The following is a 19,420-nucleotide window of genomic DNA, read 5'->3' as shown; positions in this document are numbered from 1 at the left end:
TCGAGATGTGCAGCTTAAGTGTACAAAGGGGCTGATTGACAACACACGTGGCCAGTATTGGGCAAGGCTCATCCTCCTTATGAAAGAATAATTAATAGGAGTGGTAGCCCAGCCAACTTTGTAAGGGCCTATGGAGTCGAGAGATAGAAGGCTCCCCCCTTTCTTCCAAATTATATTTGGAGATGCCTGATGCATCATTAGCATCAATGGCATCAGTGAAAGCATATCTCTTGTGAATTACCAAAAATGGAGGGATAGCCCCTCCTATCCTGGAGTTGCATGTGGTCCTACCAAATGGAAGGGCTGCTGACAGCTTTTCAATAGAGACACCACTGTGACTTATTAGACTAGACTGAGGGCTAAAAGCTGAGAAGTGGGTTCTGGCCAGAAGCTTGTGGTGAAAAGAGGCATTGGCCTCAAAGCCAAACAAGCATTGGAAATGCAATAGGTCTCGCATTAGGAAAGTTTGAGCTATTGGTATTGTAAATGACACTTTTTTTATTTATGTGTTGGTTTTGAAAGTAGCAAAATTAATAGCTTTGTCAGTTACAATGTCAATAGTTTTAACTTTTGCAAATGTGACACCTATAGCATTTGTAATGCAATGTGTGTTGTATTTACATGACTTAGATGTATTGATATTACAAATAACAATGACTTTTAATTTTGTAAATAATTAATACTTAAATAAAAGTTATTGTAATTTATAATGGCAATAGCTTAAACGTTTGTAAATAAATTTTGTGAAGATTATGTTCAGTGTATTTTATTGTGACGACAATCCAAGAACATTGCATTTGCACCTACACACACACAGAGCCACACACATGTAGATGTGGTGGTGGTGGTGGATGTGGGGGATATGGTGGTGGTGGATGTGGTGGTGGATGTGGTGGTGGTGGTGGATGTGGTGGTGATGGTGGTGGTGTTGGTGGAGGTTATCGATGTGGTGGTGGTGGTCGATGTGGTGGTGGTGGTGGATGTGGTGGTGGTGGAGGTGGAGGTGGTCGATGTGGTGGTGATGTGGTGGATGTGGTGGTGGATGTGGTGGTTGTGGATGTGGTGAAAGTGGTGGTGGATGTGGTGGTGGAAGTGATGGTGGTGGGTGTGGTGGTGGTGGATGCGGTGGTGGATGAGGTGGTGGATGTGGTGGTGGTGGATGCGGTGATTGATGTGGTGGTGGTGGTGAATGTGGTGGTGGTGGTGGATGCGGTGGTGGTGGATGTGGTGGTGGATGTGGTGGTGGTGGATGCGGTAGAAGTGGTGGATGTGTTGGTGGATGTGTTGGTGGATGTGTTGGTGGATGTGTTGGTGGATGTGTTGGTGGAAGTGGTGGTGGATGTGGTGGTGGTGGATGTGGTGGTGGTGGTGGATGTGGTGGTGGTGGATGTGGTGGTGGTGGTGGATGTGGCGGTGGCGGATGTGGTGGTGGTGGATGTGGCGGTGGATGTCATGGTGGATGTGGTGATGGTGGATGTGGTGGTGGAAGTGATGGTGGTGGTGGATGCGGTGGTGGATGAGGTGGTGGATGAGGTGGTGGATGTGGTGGTGAATGTGGTGGTGGATGTGGTGGTGGATGTGGTGGTGGTGGATGCGGTGATGGATGTGGTGGAGGTGGTGAATGTGGTGGTGGTGGTGGTGGTGGATGCGGTGGTGGTGGTTGTGGTGGTGGTGGATGCGGTGGAAGTGGTGGATGTGGTGGTGGATGTGGTGGTGGTGGTGGATGTGGTGGTTGTGGTGGATGTGGTGGATGTGGTGGTGGAGGTGGATGTGGCGGTGGTGGATGTGGCGGTGGTGGATGTGGTGGTGGTGGATGTGGTGGTGGTGGATGTGGTGGTGGATGTGGTGGTGGATGTGGTGGTGGATGTGATGGTGGATGTGATGGTGGATGTGATGGTGGATGTGATGGTGGATGTGGTGTTGATGGTGGATGCGGTGGTAGTGGATGTGGTGATGGTGGATGCGGTGGTGGTGAATGCGGTGGTGGTCGTGGTGGATGGGGTGGTGGTGGTGGATGGGGTGGTGGTGGTGGTGGATGTGGTGGTGGATGTGGATGTCATGGTGGATGTGGATGTCATGGTGGATGTGGAGGTGATGGTGGATGTGATGGTGGATGTGGTGGTGGATGTGGTGGTGGATGTGATGGTGGATGTGGTGGTGGATGTGATGGTGGATGCGATGGTGGTGGATTTGGTGATGGTAGATGCAGTGGTGGATGTGGTGGTGGTGGTGGATGGGGTGGTGGTGGTGGATGGGGTGGTGGTGGTGGATGGGGTGGTGGCGGTGGATGGGGTGGTGGTGGTGGATGTGGTGGTGTTGGTGGATGTGGTGGTGTTGGTGGATGGGGTGGTGGTGGATGTGGTGGTGGATGTGGTGGTGGTGGTGGATGTGGTGGTGATGGTGGTGGATGTGGTGGTGGATGTGGTGGATGTGGTGGTGGATGTGGTGGATGTGGTGGTGGTGGTGGATGTGGTGGTGGTGTTGGATGTGGTGGTGGTGGAGGTGGTCGATGTGGTGGTGATGTGGTGGTGGTGGATGTGGTGGTTGTGGTGGTGGTGGTGGTGGATGCGGTGGTGGATGAGGTGGTGGATGTGGTGGTGGATGTGGTGGTGGTGGATGCGGTGATGGATGTGGTGGTGGTGGTGAATGTGGTGGTGGTGGTGGTGAATGTGGTGGTGGTGGTGGATGCGGTGGTGGTGGATGTGGTGGTGGTGGATGCGGTGGATGTGGTGGTGGATGTGGTGGTGCTGGATGTGGTGGTTGTGGATGTGGTGAAAGTGGTGGTGGAAGTGATGGTGGTGGGTGTGGTGGTGGTGGATGCGGTGGTGGATGCGGTGGTGGATGAGGTGGTGGATGAGGTGGTGGATGAGGTGGTGGATGAGGTGGTGGTGGATGTGGTGGATGTGGTGGTGGTGGATGTGGTGGTGCTGGTGGTGGTGGATGCGGTGGATGTGGTGGTGGATGAGGTGGTGGATGAGGTGGTGGATGTGGTGGTGGATGTGGTGGTGGATGTGGTGGTGGTGGATGCGGTGATGGATGTGGTGGTGGTGGTGAATGTGGTGGTGGTGGTGGATGCGGTGGTGGTGGATGTGGTGGTGGTGGATGTGGTGGTGGTGGATGTGGTGGATGTGGTGGTGGATGTGGTGGTGGATGTGGTGGTGGATGTGGTGGTGGTGGTGATGTGGCGGTGGTGGAGGTGGTGGTGGTGGATGTGGTGGTGGTGGATGTGGTGGTGGATGTGGTGGTGGATGTGGTGGTGGATGTGGTGGTGGATGTGGTGGATGTGGTGGTTGTGGTGGTGGTGGATGTGGTGGTTGTGGTGGAGGTGGTGGTGGTGGATGTGGCGGTGGTGGATGTGGTGGTGGTGGATGTGGTGGTGGATGTGGCGGTGGATGTCATGGTGGATGTGGTGGTGGATGTGGTGGTGGTGGATGAGGTGGTGGATGAGGTGGTGGATGTGGTGGTGGATGAGGTGGTGGATGAGGTGGTGGATGTGGTGGTGGATGTGGTGGTGGATGTGGTGGTGGATGTGGTGGTGGATGTGGTGGTGGATGTGGTGGTGGTGGATGCGGTGATGGATGTGGTGGTGGTGGTGAATGTGGTGGTGGTGGTGGATGCGGTGGTGGTGGATGTGGTGGTGGATGAGGTGGAAGTGGTGGATGTGGTGGTGGATATGGTGGTGGATGTGGTGGTGGATGTGGTGGTGGATGTGGTGGTGGATGCTGTGGTGGTGGTGGAAGCGGTGGTGGATGGGGTAGTGGTGGTGGTGGATGGGGTGGTGGTGGATGGGGTGGTGGTGGATGTGGTGGTTGTGGTGGATGTGGCGGTGGTGGATGTGGTGGTGGTGGTGGATGTGGTGGATGTGGTGGTGGTGGTGGATGTGGTGGTGGATGTGGTGGTGGTGGTGGATGTGGTGGTGGATGTGGTGATGGTGTATGTGATGGTGTATGTGGTGGTGGATGTGGTGGTGGATGAGGTGGTGGATGAGGTGGTGGATGAGGTGGTGGTGGATGTGGTGGATGTGGTGGTGGTGAATGTGGTGGTGGTGGTGGATGCGGTGGATGTGGTGGTGGATGAGGTGGTGGATGAGGTGGTGGATGTGGTGGTGGATGTGGTGGTGGATGTGGTGGTGGTGGATCCAGTGATGGATGTGGTGGTGGTGGTGAATGTGGTGGTGGTGGTGGATGCGGTGGTGGTGGATGTGGTGGTGGTGGATGTGGTGGTGGTGGATGCGGTGGATGTGGTGGTGGATGTGGTGGTGGATGTGGTGGTGGTGGTGGATGTGGCGGTGGTGGAGGTGGTGGTGGTGGTGGATGTGGTGGTGGATGTGGTGGTGGATGTGGTGGGGGATGTGGTGGTGGATGTGGTGGATGTGGTGGTTGTGGTGGTGGTGGATGTGGTGGTGGTGGATGTGGTGGTGGATGTGGCGGTGGATGTCATGGTGGATGTGGTGGTGGATGTGGTGGTGGTGGATGAGGTGGTGGATGTGGTGGTGGATGAGGTGGTGGATGAGGTGGTGGATGTGGTGGTGGATGTGGTGGTGGATGTGGTAGTGGATGTGGTGGTGGATGTGGTGGTGGATGTGGTGGTGGTGGATGCGGTGATGGATGTGGTGGTGAATGTGGTGGTGGTGGTGGATGCGGTGGTGGTGGATGTGGTGGATGCGGTGGTGGTGGATGTGGTGGTGGAAGCGGTGGAAGTGGTGGATGTGGTGGTGGATATGGTGGTGGATGTGGTGGTGGATGTGGTGGTGGTGGATGCGGTGGTGGTGGATGCGGTGGTGGTGGTGGAAGCGGTGGTGGATGGGGTAGTGGTGGTGGTGGATGGGGTGGTGGTGGATGGGGTGGTGGTGGATGGGGTGGTGGTGGATGTGGTGGTTGTGGTGGATGTGGCGGTGGTGGATGTGGTGGTGGTGGTGGATGTGGTGGATGTGGTGGTGGTGGTGGATATGGTGGTGGTGGTGGATGTGGTGGTGGTGGATGTGGTGGTGGATGTGGTGATGGTGTATGTGATGGTGTATGTGGTGGTGGATGTGGTGGTGGATGTGGTGGTGGATGTGGTGGTGGATGTGGTGGTGGATGTGGTGGTGGATGATGTGGTGGTGGATGTGGTGGTGGATGTGGTAGTGGATGTGGTAGTGGATGTGGTGTTGATGCAGTGGATGTGGTGGTGGATGCGGTGGTGGTGGATGTGGTGATGGTGGATGCGGTGGTGGTGGTGGAAGCGGTGGTGGATGGGGTAGTGATGGTGGTGGATGGGGTGGTGGTGGATGGGGTGGTGGTGGATGTGGTGGATGGTGGTGGTGGATGTGGATGTCATGGTGGATGTGGAGGTGATGGTGGATGTGATGGTGGATGCGGTGGTGGTGGTGGATGTGATGGTGGATGTGGTGGTGGTGGTGGATGTGATGGTGGATGTGGTGGTGATGGTGGATGTGGTGGTGGATGCGGTGGTGGTTGATGCGGTGGTGGTGGTGGATGTGGTGGTGGATGTGGTGGTGGATGCGGTGGATGTGGTGGTGGTGGTGGATGTGGTGGTGGTGGATGCGGTGGTGGTGGAAGTGGTGGTGGATGGGCGGTGGTGGTGGATGGGCGGTGGTGGATGTGGCGGTGGTGGATGTGGCGGTGGTGGATGTGGCGGTGGTGGATGTGGCGGTGGTGGATGTGGCAGTGGTGGATGTGGTGGTGGTGGATGTGGTGTTGATGGTGGATGCGGTGGTGGTGGATGTGGTGATGGTGGATGCGGTGGTGGTGGTGGATGCGGTGGTGGTGGTGGATGGGGTGGTGGTGGTGGATGGGGTGGTGGTGGATGTGGTGGTGGATGTCATGGTGGATGACATGGTGGATGTGGAGGTGATGGTGGATGTGGTGGTGGTGGTGGTGGTGGATGTGATGGTGGATGTGGTGGTGATGGTGGATGTGGTGGTGGATGCGGTGGTGGTGGATGTGGTGGTGGTGGATGTGGTGATGGTGGATGCAGTGGTGGATGCGGTGGTGGTGGTGGTGGATGGGGTGGTGGTGGTGGTGGTGTTGGTGGATGGGGTGGTGGTGGATGTGGTGGTGGTGGATGTGGTGGTGGTGGTGGATGGGGTGGTGGTGGTGGTGGATGTGGTGGATGTAGTGGTGGTGGGTGTGGTGGATGTGGTGCTGGATGTGGTGGATGTGGTGGTGGATGTGGATGTGGTGGTGATGGTGGATGTGGTGGTGGATGTGGTGGTGGATGCGGTGGTGGATGCGGTGGATGTGGTGGCGGTGGATGTGGTGGTGGATGCAGTGGTGGTGGTGGATGCGGTGGTGGTGGTGGTGGTGGATGGGGTGGTGGATGTGGCGGTGGATGTCATGGTGGATGTCATGGTGGATGTGGAGGTGATGGTGGATGTGGATGTGGTGGTGGATGTGGTGGTGATGTTGGATGTGGTGGTGGATGTGGTGGTGGATGCGGTGGTGGATGTGGTTGTGGTGGATGCGGTGGTGGTGGTGGATGCGGTGGATGTGGTGGTGTTCAGTGGGAATTTGCCGGACAATTTACATTAAGATGTTTTATACTTCATGGACATTTTCAGGGTTGTCTTTGCTTTGTTGTGAAAACTAAAGGGCAGACCAAAACGAAGATCTGAACCCATCTACCCTTGAACAACCAACATAGTACCATGGCACTCGTGCACTGCAATGCTTGCACCAAAATCTGCATAGAATGAGCAATGCAAACACATTTGCACCGATTGCTGCAGAAGCCCGTTTTGTGCAGCCATCTTTCTGTGAAAATATTATATTTGCACTTAGAAGGTCGATGCAAAAAAAGCTCATGCAAAATTCACTGCACTTGTACAAAGTTTGCATAGTCTGGCCACACTCACAAGTTTTTCGTTGTCCAGGCTGCAGTTACACGTGTGCTTACAAGCATCTTTCTGAGCGTGTACGTGTGTGTTTGAGAGAGAAAAACAGAGCGAGAGAGAGAGAGGGGCATAATATGAGAGAGAAACAGAGACAGTCATGAAGACAGATAGGCTGCGGAAAGAGTGACTGAAAGAAAAAGAGTAAAAGAAGGGGAACAGCAGAGAGAGTAATGAAAGCCGAGAGCAAAAAAAAATGTGCATGCAAAAGGGAGAACGAGAGTGCCACGGAGGCTAAGAGTAAATGTGTGTGTGAGCGTGCGAGTGAGAGAATACAAGAGACGAGTGAAATGTAAATGCGGGGGCCTTTGAAGTGAAGCTTCACTTGTGTGTGAGAGGTGTGGGAGGAGTGCGGCTCGACTGAGCCAGAGCGCACGCTGGGGGAAGCTTGTGGGGCGGAGCTGCTGGGGAACAGATGGCAGATGGCTGGCGATTTGATGCTGTGCACGAGCATTTCACGGGCACAGCACCAAATCGCCAGCTAGTTAAACATCTGTTTAAGCCCCTTTATATCGAGCTCCCGCTCTCAATGCAGGTCGCTCGACCTAAAAAGATGAGATAACTGGAAAGAAGCTTGGGGTCCTGCCGGTGACTGGATGGAACTCAGCCACTTGTGCTTCCCAGTACTGCTGCAACACACTATTTTTCAAAGATTTTGAAGAAAACATTTTATCCAAAGTCTTCTGCTTTGAGTATAAATATTTCTGGAGGCAAGATGGCGGCCGCTGCAGCGGCTGAGTGAGCTGGTGTGTTAAGCTCTTACCTGCTGCTGACCTGCCTGGCGTCTTTTCGTCAAGTCTCCCGCGTTCTACCTCGGAGCCTGATGCGGTAGATTATGCGGAGCTATTGACGGATTTTCCCCGAGAAATGCGCCGAGTGACTGCGGGGTAAAGAGGAGCAAAGCGGCAAAAGCGGCAATCGAAGGTTTGGGACTGGTGACGGCTTCGGCGGCTACCTCCGCCTCTGTGCCGCGAAGGTGAAGGTGCACAGTTGTCGGCGCTTGAAGGAGAGAGGCAGCCGCGGTCATAGGGCTTGACGAGCAAGGCAAGGCAAGGCGTGGTGGAAACGGAGCGGCTTCAGATGGTAACCTCCGCCCCTGTGCTGCGAGAGTGAAGGTGCACAGCTATGCACAATTGCCGGCGCTGGAAGGAGAGAGCAGTTGCAGCGTGTGGTGGGGTCGGAGCGAGGTGAAGCGAGGCGAAGCTACAGCTGAGGTGGAGGTGGGTCGCCACGGATTACTTTGGTGCTACTTTGGAGCTACGTGCGTTTTGCTGAAAAATGACTGGGGAAAAGAATTAAAAGAAGTACAAGCTCTTTTTTAGCAGGAGTAATAGTCACTCATAGCGTGGAGCCCCAGGTTATAAGGATTGAGGATCTTCTGGATTTTCCGGGCTTTCACCAGACCCTCGGTGTGCAGGTATAAACTGGTATAAATAGTGTGTAGCATCGATATTTAAAATTAAAAAAAAATAAAAATAAAAAAAGCACGTTTTGGCGAAGTGGGAAATAAAAAGAAATACAGTCATGTCACCAAAAGGAAAGGGAGGAAGAGGGAAAGGTGCAACTAATATCAATATCAATTCTAATTCTGCCTGTAATGCGGCCCTTCCATCCAACACTGCTACCATACGTGTGAATAGCAATAATCCCCGGGCACGCAATGAGATAATTAAGGAGCGCACAGTACTCGACTTATTAAGAAAGAAAAACACAGGTGGCACAGTGGGTGCTATCAGTAGCTCTGCGCAGATACCTCTCAAGATTAAGCCTAATATCGGCCTTCCCGTTCCCTCAGGTGCAGTCCCCAAACAGAGGACTACTCAGAACCACTTATCTTCAGTTGAAATGTCTCCCCTAGAGAGCAAGAGCAAGACTATGGGCGAGAGCAAGACCTGGAAAGGGAGCTGGCGGTCCAATGCCAGGCAGTGGGGGAGGTTAGTGTCTCACCTCAGACCAGGAATAACTTTGAGAAAGAAAAGGATACTTTGCCCTCTGCCGTAAACAATGCGGAATCTGTCGACTCAGGGGGCCCGTTCTTCTCTATGTCAGAGGGTGAGGAAGAAGACGGGGATGGAAAGGACAATGAACAATTCTCTTCTTCTGGTGAGTGGGGGGATGATATTATTGCTGATATAAGCTTGGGAGAAGATGTTTTATCACCCGACTCCCCGAATGTTACAGTTAGGAAAATTAATGAAACACAGAAATCCCTTGCCAATAGCAAACTTAACTTGATTGATCAACCAAAATGGCAGGAACAGGCGGAAGAGGCGGAAACTGAAGAAACTCAGGATGAGGCACATAACTTCGGAGGAGAAGGGGAAGGAGAAGGGGAGATCACCTTAAAATCAATCTATAATCTACAAACATCCATGTATAAAATCATTATGGCCCATAGGGAGGAAACTAAAGCAGAGGGGCTTCGGACACAGGGGGTTGTTCGTAAGTTGCAGAATGTGGTTAGTCGATTGGCTAAAAACTGCACTGAAATGACCACGAGAGTTCAAGAAGTGGAAACCCGAGTTTCAACAGTCGAGGATGAGCTCTCCAGCCAGAAAACCTCAATCAATCAGATGGAAAAGAATGACTTAGATATAGACTGGAAAATCACTGACTTGGAAAATTGGGCACGCCGGAATAACTTGCGTATTTCGGGGATTCCGGAACTTTCTGAGGGAAAAGATGTTCGTCGATATGTTGTTGATCTCTTTTCTGCAACTTTCACAGACCTTAAAGATTGGGACTGGGACAAAGAAATCATAAGGGCTCACCGCTTCCCCTTTACTCAAAGACGAGATGCAGGGAGGGCAGCGACTCAGCCCAGGGCAATTCTTATTTGTCTGCATAATTATCTCCTTCGTGAGATTTTGTATGATCTAGCTAGACCTACAAAACCTAGGAAAGGACTGGGACACACATTTTATGTTCGTCCTGATTTCTGTCAGACAACAGTCCAGCAACGTTGGAGGCTTAGACAGCTAATGGCACCTATTCAAGCGAAGGGGGGCCAGGTGTTCTTACTAAACCCCGCAAAATTGAAAATTGTGTATATGGGGAAGACAACTTTTTTCGTATCTAAAATTAAAACTCAGCAGTTTATAGACACAATGTAAGGCTAATTAGGGAAAGATTGATTTCCCTTTTTTTTCTCTCTCTTTTGTCTTGATGGGGTACTTTTGTCTAGGGTGTTAATCAGATAAGGCCAGGTTCGGGCAGCACAGACAGAGAGACAATTTCACGCCACCCACCATCAATGAGGACTTTTGTCCCTACGCCTCTGTTGGGAGGGTGTTGCAAGGGTGGGGGGGGCAGGGTGGGTGTGTGGAAGGAGAGGGGAGGGGGGGCTCTGGGGGCAAGGAAAAACATTTAATGGTCAATTATTGGCAGCTAAACTTCAAATTGGGCTTGTTTTTGTGTCTTCTTATCTTAATACATTTGATATATTAAGCGACATTTCTGAGGTCTGTGATAAATACATAAATAAATATGATAATGGGTAAAATATCTATATGCTCATGGAACGTGTGTGGGCTAAATGACAAAAAAAAGAGGGACAATCGGACAGATATTGAAAATTATGGCTGTCGACATTTTATGTATTCAAGAAATCATCTAGCTTGGAAAAATAGAGGGTGGCTTAAAGATCTTGGGCTAGAGATTGTTAGTTATTCCCGACAGACCTCTACTGTAAGAGGAGTGGCAATATTAAAAAGATTTGTGCTGGGACAGGTTAAAAATATCAAAGAGGACCCATTGGATCGCTGGGCTATATTTACACTGAAATTAGGTGAAATAACTTTGACTATTTGTTCAATCTAAGGGCCAAATGCTGATGATCCCTCTGTTCTACACCAATTAAGCATTGAATTGGCCTTATGGCCACCTTTGTTAATTATCTGTGGAGATTTTAACTTACATCTAGAAGAGACATTTGACTTATTTAGTGGCAGTCCTTATGTTGGCAGAAAGAAAAATTTATACAGAGCTGTTAAAGGACTGGTCCAGGAATTTGGGTTGACGGATATAGGATATGTTAGAGCTGGAGGCCTGCCCGGGCACACATTTTTCTCTGCCCCTCACCAGAAGCATTTTAGACTTGACTATTTTTTGTAGCTACAGCCCTTATTAATATCTCTGCAAATGTATTGTATAGGATCCTACCTAAGGTCATTTCTGACCATAATCCTATTCTTCTTAGTTTTGATTGGAATTTTTCGCTAACTTTTAGACCATGGTCTTTCGACCGTAAACTCCTGTATGACTTATCCTATATCGAACACATGAGGAAATGGATCCCTGAATTTTTTGAGAATAATAAAGGGTCTTCCATGCTTGTAACAATATGGGATGCTTTTAAATGTGGGGTTCGTGGGGAAAGCCTGAGCTATTCGCTTAGAAAACAGAGAGAGATTAGAAAAAAAGCGGAAGCTGAGATGCATAAATTGAGAGATCTGGAAATTAAATTAATGCGGGCTTGTAATATAGGATTGGATATTGACAGTATTTTAAGAGATCTAATGGTTCACAAGGTTAGAATCCATCAATGCTATGCTAAGAAATGTGCACAACAACTTACTGCGTTTCGAGAGAAAGTTTACGAAGTAGGGGAAAATTCTGGTAAATATTTGGCCAAAAGGCTGCGGCAGAAGGCGGTATTTTCCTCTATAGATAAAATAAAGTATGATACAGGGAAAACTGTTAATGAAACCTCAGAAATATTGGAAGTGTTTCGTGGATTTTATTCTAGGCTTTATACAGAGGATGGGGGGCAAATCTTGAAGATAGGATTTCTAAATTTATGGAATTAACCATCAATGGTACTGTGACAGAGGAGGAAAAGGAACAACTAAATCTTCCTATATCTTGGGAGGAAATAGAGTCTTCTCTCTTATCTCTAGCGCAGGGGAAGGCAGTTGGGCCCGACTCTATCCCTCTTGAATTCTATAGAGTTTTTCGATTCATTTTAAAGCTCAAATTGGTCTCTTTATTTACAGCAGCACAACAGGGTATATCCCCTTCATTGTGGCAAGAATCAACAATTACAGTCTTTGTAAAAAAGGATAAACCTCCTCTTCTTCCATCGTCCTATCTCTTTAATAAATGCAGATAACAACATTTTTTCCAAAATATTGGCTTCCCGACTCTCTGCAGTTATAACTCCATTAGTTTCTAGATTCCAACATGGCTTCATCCCCGCACGTGACACGACTGACCATATTCGGCGAATTATAACTTTTCTAGATTGGGCCCAGGCAACCCGATCGAATATTGGAATAATTTTGTTAGATGCTGAAAAAGCATTCGATAGGGTGGCCTGGGAATATTTGTGGGATATTTTGGGTAGAAAGGGATTTGGCGAGGGCTTTATAACTGGACTTAAAACTATGTATGTCACCCCCAAAGCACGTATTCGAATAAATTCACAGGTGTCCTCTATTTTTTCAATCACCAGGGGTACCCGACCTTTACTTTTTGCACTTTATATCGACCCTTTACTTAACTATCTTAATTTGGAAGAGAGGATTAAACCAGTTTGTCTGGCCAGCGTAAACTATCGGGCATTAGCTTACGCTGATGATATTGTTGTCATCACAACTGATGTTCAGAATGCGGTCCCAGCTATTAATGATCTGGCGTCAAAGTTCGGCATTTTTTCCGGGTACAAATTAAACCTGTCAAAAACTCAGATCTTATGTGCAGGGCATAATATGCAGACTAATTTCCCGACCGTCTCTGAGGTTACATATCTTGGGATTAAAATCTCGCTACCTGTATCCTGCATCCCGGATCTAAATATGAACCCAGTGCTTGCTAAGATCAATTCTACATTGCAACGGTTAGATCATTTACATTTATCATTGCATGGCAGGACCAACGTTTTAAAAATGTTGATTCTACCCAAGGCCTTATAACTTTTTCGTTCTATACCCCTAGAATTCTCCCCTATTTGTATTAGAAATTTAGAAAGTGCAACATCCAGATTTTTATGGGGGTATAGAAGACATCGAAAGGCCCTCAAAAAAATGATTCTTAGCAAAGAGCACGGAGGATGGAATGTTCCATATTTTTTGTTTTATTATTTTGCTGCAACTTTGCAATTTATTAGTCCACTGATAATGCGGGAGCGAGCTCGAGTACCTGCCTGCAGCTCTCCCTCTATATATGAGCTGACTATAGGAGAAGGAGCAAAATCCCATTTTCTTAAGATGACAGAGACCAGTTACTACATGAAGACGAAATTTAAGGTATTGAAAGCAGCTTTTATGGTGTGGCAAAAAATTCGGAAACATTTGGGGTTAACTAAATTGAATGCATAATCATCTTTTGAAGCATCTGGTCTATTACCATCCGTAATTTTTTGTGACTTAGCGGCGATCAGATGAAATTTGAAAGGTGTGTGCTATTTGGGTGACTTGTTTTGTGGAGATCAGTTGGCCTCTTTTCAAGAATTACAAAGCAAATATTCATTAATTAAAAATGAGTTTTTTAAGTTTCTTCAAATCCGCAGCTTTTTTCAAAATCCATCACTTGTCTCAGTAGCTAAAATGAATAAAATTCCTCTTTTGGATCTTTTGCAAAAAAAACCCACCAATAGGCCTTTTCTACTCTTGTTTAATGCAAGAATTTGGGGATGATTTAATGGAATGTCAGGGGAGGTAGGCCGGCAAATTGGGGATACCCGATATTAGGGTCTTTGATTTAGTTAAACTTGCCTCCGAATGCTTAATAACTGGGAAGATGAAATCTCAACATTTTATGTGTTTACATGATCTTTATTATACCCCTAGCAAAGTTACAAAATGGAGTACAACAACTGGGACAAAATACAATCGCTGTGGGTTGTACGCTGCAGATGCTGAACATATGTTTTTTGGTTGCTCTAAATTGGGAGAGTTCTTTAAACAAATTGAGAATTTTTTGAGCACCGTGGTAAAGCTTAATATTAAAGTAATGGCTGAGATGGTTTTAATTGGTTTAGAGGCCGGAGTGTCAAGACCTAAACCTTTAACTTGTTTTCTTTTTATTTGCATGGCAGTACCTCGAGCATGCATTACCAGGGAATGGATTAATGCAGATCCCCCTTCTTTTTGTAGTTGGAGGGAAAGATTATTATATATGTATAATATTGAATCTGCCATATATATACTCAAAGGGGTTAAGAGAAGAGCTTTTGGTGAAAAGATTTGGGAGTTTATAACTGAATGGATTTAGACATTGTTTGATGCTGCTTATAACAGAAGCGACATGTTGATGTGGTTCTTACTTTACTTTGGCTGTTTTCTTCTTATCGCTTTATTTTTTGCTCTTTTGTATTGATATGTGATTGACCATTTATGAATATCCTTGCATAAAACAATAAAATAAAAAAAAAAAATAAAAAAAATATTTCAGTGTTCAGGATCCTGGCAGTACTGTCAGGCATGTCAGTTCATCAACATCAGCAGTCTTTGATGTCCACCCGTCTATCTAGGATTGGGTAGATCATATCCAGCTTTTGGACATAACTATATGTATGGGAAGTTTAATGATGTTAATTTCCCTATAACTGGGGGCCATAGCCATGATGGCACTGTCTTTTGTAACATTATAGACCAAGCGCATAGTATATTGATTGCATTTCAACATACTTTGTTTCCATGTAAGGCAGGGGCCTCACAGACAGAGAATGCCTGGTGGCCATTAAGTCACTTCCAAAGCCTTGAAGATTGCAGGTTTAAAGCAATGCTTCCTCTGAAGCTCCTGGGCTTCAGGAACTACAATTTTATTAGGAGCAAAACTTTTAATGGTAGAGCTGAGGCAGGTACCAGTACAGAAATGCTCCCAAGTGATAGACAGATCAGCACCAAAACAACAGAAAGGATGCCACTCTGTCCTTGACTGAACTGGTAGAACTGCAGGCAGTGCAGAGACAGGTACCTATATCAGTGATGTTTGAACAAAAGATTGAATAAAAAATATTGTATTGCAAAATTGTGGTGTCAAGAATATTGTGGTGTCACAAATATTGCAAAGAAAAATATCAAATATAAGAATACTTTTGTAAGTGTTGTTTTACCATTGTTGGAAAAATATTGTTTTCTTAATTATTTCTGTATATAATATGTTAATAATTGATTTATATTTTATTTTATTTAACTTGTGAATATTAGAAATATTAAAGTATTATTTAGATTATTTCACTACATTTTATAGATGTTATTATGTTAAAGGAGCAGGATGTTGGGGTAATTCGGGAAAAGGGTAGGGAGATTTATTAAATGTATGTAATATTTGTTTCGAAAGTTTGGTGTACGAATATTAATATGAAGTTTAATTAATATTTTTCACAAACATTTTAACAAAATGTTAATTATTTAAATAAATGCTTATTTATTATTGATTTTAATACATGTTTTTAAGTTACATTTTTGGTTTCAAATTTATTAAAAAAATTGTTTAATCTTTTTATCTTTTTAAGTTTTTAATAAAATTGTCTTTCAAATGTGAGTTACAAAATAAAATGTTATGCAAAGAAATGTAAGTGTATTAATGTCAAATGATTTTTGTTACAATAATTTATATAATTATATTTATTACAATTATATTTTTAATATGTTTACTTGATTGAATGTGTATATAATTAAGTTGCACAAAAGAAAATGTTTATTTTTTATGCATTGTTTTTGTAAAAACAAAAATGGTGTTCAATTGTTTTAAAATTAAAAAGTCTAATGTTTAAATAATTAGTTATTTTTGGAGCTTTTTTAAAAATGTATGTGATCGATATATATATATATCATATGGGATGTATATACTTAGTGAAATTATTATAAGTTATATTTTATATTATTTATGTATGTATTTTTTACTCCTTTAAATTGATTATTTATGTATTTTATGTGCAATATACAGTTTTATTAATACATCTTTTAGTAATTAAATTAGTGATTCATTTATAAAAAAATACTTATTTAAATTTTTTTTATGTATATGTTGTGTCATTTTTACCATTAATTATGTTAAAAAGTTATATTATTTTGCATTAGCAATAGTAAATGTAAGCCCTTTAGTGTCCATCAGCTACCCTAAAAAGGATTAGATTGGAGCAGTAATTCTTAGGGCATAATTACAATGTCGTTAGGAAACTGTAACAAATGAATCGGGTCCGGAATAGTTTCAAAACGAATCGTGTCTGGTGAGCCTGGACGACCAATTATGATGCCTCCCAACATCGTTCAGTCGGACTCGCATTGACTTCAATGGGAGCCAGTGTCCTGAACGCGAACACAGGCTCCCATTGAAAAAAGGGGAAAACCTTGCACCCTGTTGCAGGCACCCCATGGGGCCTACCACATTGTGCATGGTTGGGAAGAGAGGTCCCTCAGGTACCTCCAATGGCCACATTCGGACATCTCTGGGTGAACGGGGCCCAGAAATTGGCCCCCGAAGACAGATTCCGTCAGCCATTTTGTCTTGGGCAAACCGAATTGGAACGGCTCTCCGAATCGGTCATCATAATTGCTCGTTGGGAAACCCTGTCCATAGAGCTGTACGAATCAGTTCTGAAAGACTTGGACTGTCCGGATGCCTTTCGGAAACGATTCAATCTGTTCGAACGGTTTCCGAGCATCGTAATCGGTCATTGGGAAAACTAAACGATTCAGTAGCAAACTTGGGTTCCGAATAGGATTCAACACTACAGAATCCTATCCGGAGCCCTCCCTAACGACATTGTAATTGGTCCTTTAATGTCTCCACTTTAGTATTCAACATCTTCCCCTAAATGGCTTAGATTGGAGTGCAAATAGTGAATTTCAACCATTTAGTGCCCAACACCTTCCCCAAAATGGCTTGGATTGGAGTATGAATAGCAAATGTAACCCCTTTAGTGCCCAATACCTTCTCCAAAATGGCTTATATTGGATCTGGAATAGTAAATGTCACCCATTAGTGCCCAACAACTTGCACCAAATGGCTTACATTACATTGGAGTGGAGATAGAACATTTCACCTCTTTTGTGTCAAACACATTCCCATAAATGGTTTAGTTTGGAGAGGGAATATTAAATCTCACCCCTTTAGTGTCCAACACCTTCCCCAAAATGGCTTAAATAGGAGTGGGAATAGTAACTTTTGCCCATTTAGTGTCCAACCTCTTCCTCAAAACAGCTTAGATTGGAGTGGGACTAGTAACTGTTAACAGTCAATCAATCAATCAGGGTTCATATTAAGTGTGACTATTCACCCGTAAGGGTTTCAAGGTGCTGAAGGGGGTGAAGGGGGGTGGATCTGCAGTTCAGTCGAAGAGCTAGGTTTTCAGGTCCATACTGAATTGCGACAGCGATAGTGATTGCCTGAAGTACAGGAACAGGAAGTTCCAGGTTTTTTCACTAAGGTAGGAGAAGGATCTTTCTTTAGCAGTGGTCTTGCAGATCTGTGGGATGGTGGCCAGGACCAGTTGGGCAGAGCAAAGATGTCTTGTGAGAGTGTAGAAAAAGAGGCGGTGGTTGAAGTATGCAGGTCCATCATTGTAGAGGTCTTTGTAGGTGTGTGTGAGGAGCTTGAAGGTAATTCTTTTGCTGATCGGTAGCCAGTGAAAGTCTTGTGATGTGGTTCCGGTGTGAGATACTCAGGATGAGTCTGGTGGAGCAGTCTGGATGTTCTGCAGTTTCTTTAGGAGTTTCTGGTTAGTGTTGTCGTAGAGGGAATTGCTGTGGTTGAGTCAGCTGCTGACGAGCGCATGGGTGACCATTTTCTTGGACTCGGTGTGGATCCGGTTGAAGATCTTATGAAGCATGTGGAGAGTGTGGAAGCAGGAGGATCAAACAGAATTGATTGGGCAGCTTAATTGAGAGTGAGGAGTCGAGGATGATGTTGAGGTTTTGTGCATTGTTCATGGGTGTGGGAGGGTTCATAGCGCTGCGGGCAACCAGGAGTCCTCCCAGGTGGAGAGGGTAGAGGCCAGGATGAGGACTTTAGTCTTGTCTAAGTTAAGCTTGAGGCAGCTGTCCTTAATCCAGGTGGAAATTGCCTTCATCCTGTTGTGGAAGTTGCTCTTGGCGGCTGTGGGCAGTCAATGAGGGAGAAAATAAAGGGTGTTGTCGCGTTGAGTCTGTGGCTTCTGACGATGGCTGCAAGTGGGGCCATGTAGATGTTGAAGAGGGTGGGGCTCTAGGAGGATCCCTGAGGTATTCTGCAGCTGATCTCTGTGGGTTCTAAGTAAGCCCGGACTAGAGAAGGTGTAGTGCCTCTACGCAGAGTTCCAGGGAGTTGGAAAAAAACTCAGTGGAACTCCGCTCCCTCCCAAAGTAAGGCCAGGACAAGGAAGGAGAGTGGCCATGGTGAGGTGGAGGCAGCCACTGCAGGTAAGTGCCTTTTATCTTATATTATAATTACTTTGGAAGGGTGGAGGGGCCGGCTAAATCTGCTCCGCCAAAGAGTTGGAGTTTTGCCTAAACGGAATGCGGAGTATGCAAAACTTTGTAAACTCTGCTGGTGGAGAGTAGTTACTCTCCAGGGGTTACTTCTGATTTGATCGGTGGGAATCTGACTTTGTGTTTGGCCAGTGAGGAAGGAGCAGATACATACTAGGGCTTTGTCACAAATGTCAGAGCAGATACATATTATGGCTTTGTCGCAGATTTCGGAGAGTCATGGAATCTTGTGCAGCGGGTGTGGTGGCTTTCTTGATGATTTTGGCTGGGAAGGGGGGCAGAGAGATGGGTTTGTAGTTCTTGAGGTCCGTCGGGTCAGCATAGGGTTTCTTCAGCAGAGGGCTGATATCTGCATGCTTCCAATCTTCATAAAAGGTGGTGGATTTTATGGAGCAGTTGATGGTGTGGCAGAGTTTGGGTGTGATGGAGGTGCCAGCTGTGTTGAAGATGTGGTGACGACAGGGATCTAACGGGGCTCCGGAGTGGAAATTCTTCATGATCATGAGGGTGTCGTCAGAGGTGAGGGTGGTCAAGTTGTGCACGGTCTGCTGGGGTCTGGAGCCATTGGATGCTGTGATTGCGCATGGGGTGGGTGTCTCTTGGGTAGTTAAGCTCTCATAAAACTCCTTGATCTTGCGCTGGAAGAAGGTGGCAAGGTTGTCATAGAGGTCTTAAGAGGGAGGAATGTCTTTGACCATGGCAAATAGTTCTTTGATGTTGTGTTCTTTGGTGTTGATGTGTTCCTGTATGACTGCTTTCTTTGTTGTTCTGATGAGCTGGTGGTGTGCGATGACGACGTTTTTAATGGCTGCGTGGTCTGCCATGATCTTGCGGGTACTCCATCTTTTCTCGAGCCGTCTGTATGTGCGCCTGGACTCTTGGTGGGTGGGGGAGAACCAGCTGGCTTTCTCAGAGGGCTTCTTTCCTGAGGGTCTCCTGAGGGGAGCCAGTGTGTTGGCGCAGTCTTAGATCCAATGATGGAGGTTGTGTACTGAGGTGATGGTGTCCATGGTTGTCGGTGGTGGGGTTTTGCTGAGGGAGGTGGTGAGCTGGTCTTTGGTGACCTTGTTCCAGCTTCTGCGAGGATCGCAGTGGGTGAGGTGGTGAATGGTGG

The sequence above is a fragment of the Lissotriton vulgaris genome, chromosome 6 (genome assembly GCF_964263255.1).
Source record: "Lissotriton vulgaris chromosome 6, aLisVul1.2, whole genome shotgun sequence".
Taxonomy (NCBI): domain Eukaryota; kingdom Metazoa; phylum Chordata; class Amphibia; order Caudata; family Salamandridae; genus Lissotriton; species Lissotriton vulgaris.
Note: the sequence above shows the minus strand (reverse complement) of the source record.